This window comes from Alligator sinensis, unplaced genomic scaffold, assembly GCF_000455745.1.
Source record: "Alligator sinensis unplaced genomic scaffold, ASM45574v1 scaffold1335_1, whole genome shotgun sequence".
NCBI lineage: Eukaryota > Metazoa > Chordata > Crocodylia > Alligatoridae > Alligator > Alligator sinensis.
The window spans coordinates 310,813-312,698 of NW_005842827.1; positions in this window are offsets into that span (position 1 = coordinate 310,813).

Genomic DNA, 1,886 nt, shown 5'->3' on the forward strand with positions numbered 1-1,886 from the left:
TAGTGTCAGTGGCTAAGTTCCAGTAGGTCTGTTATGCATTGTGTATATTCCTGAAGAGAGGCTGCTATCGCACAGTAAGGATCTTAGTCCCAAAGACAACTTGGAAATCTGTGAGACTTTAGTTACTTTATAGCAGAATAATTTAAATTTAACAACTGGTAAGGAGGCACAATAGTATTTAATTGCTTTGTTAATTAGAAACTAAGGCTGCTGCTAGGCATGAAGACCAAAAATGGTAGAGTTAAATCTAATAATTTAAATGATTGGCAATGAAAAACTAAGAAAAATATGACAGATATTTCAGTACAGTCACAGTTCACACAATCTTTTAGAGCAATGTGCCAACATAAATTATCACATTCCCTGCCGAGCTTCGGAGTTCACACATTGCCTAGCTCTCTAACTCCCTTTGCTTAATACAACCATGTGGCATTCCAAAAGAACTCACATTTATGTTCCTTTTCTTCTTCCTCTGAGCAGATTTTATCCAGCTCCTACTAGGCCTAAGAAACTTTAATAAGCGCTGTTTGGGGCTTTAAAATGTAGTCATTGGTACATGTAGTTTTGGACCAGATCCACTTTGGTCTTGGAGGTGCCTACAGCCTGCATTCTTGTTCCTACTGCCAGGAATCTATGCATTTTATATCAGTCAGTTATGAAAGCAAGAAGGACTTTTGACTTTTATAAATGTTTATAAAAGGGGAAAGGGGATAAAAATCCAAGTAAAAAAAAACAAAAGCTGCCCACACAGGGATATTACATCAGAGCCTAGGGCTATGGCTTGCAAGCAGTGCCCTCAGAGTCTAAAAAAACAAAAACAGCTAGTCCAACAACAGTCTGTTCAGACCCCTGCTGGTACCCCAGGAAAGGGCAAGCAATATCACAGTGCGAGGACTAAACGGATGCCCTCAATGCTGCAGACCACCCCCTGAATGGCCCAACGTGCCTGGATGGTGGGTAGTGTCCACTGGAGGACTGCATGTTCAAATTCCAGTGTCAGGCATGCCTGGACCAAGAATTAAAAGAGTCTCAGAGCATCATCAGAGCCAGCCCCAGTGAGCTGGTTCCTGCAGCTCTTGAGGATGGCCATCTTAGCCAGACCAAGCAAATAATTGGCCAGGCAGAAAAAAAGGGTATTTTTACATATGCAAGTACAGCAGCGCGGGGAGCTTTGAAAAGCGACCAGTGCTGCATTTCTTGCAGTTGTATAAGCTGTGAAATGTGCATCAGCTCTGAGAAAATTCTGGTGGCACTCTTTTGAATTTAAAACCTTAGAAGGTGTTTTACTTCAGAAGTGCACAGTTGCTGTTTTCTGTGCAGTGATATGTATTTCACCGCTTATACAACTGCATGCAGTGCAGTACGGTTCACATTAGCTTGCATGAGGAGCAGACTTGATTAACAGAGACTGCTCTGAAGTGGCAGATCTCTGGTGCATTTCAGGACAAAAAGGTATGTGTATAAATGCCCAAAGAAAGAGAAATAGCCCAGAGAAAACCAGAACCTCTCCTTTTAGAGGGGTACTATAACTATTGGACTACAGTCAGGCTAATTTTTCCCTTGTTTTTTGAGTGTCAGGGGGCATGTCTACATGTGCATTAAGGCACTTTTTCTAATGCACATTAAATTAAGCACCTTCAGTGTGAGGTACTAAAGAAATGTGCATTAGGCTACCTTAATGAGCAGTAACCTTCCCCCCACCCCATGCTCCACCTCCGGGTGCCAGGGGTACACTTATTTAAAAATGTTGAAAAGCCCTGGCCTAGGCAATTACATGTTTCTTGTGTGACACTTTGATGCGCAGTAAAATAGGCTATTGTGCATTAAAGCACACATGCAGATGTGTCCAGGGACTCCTATTCTTGGCTGCTGAGTAACCTAACTTC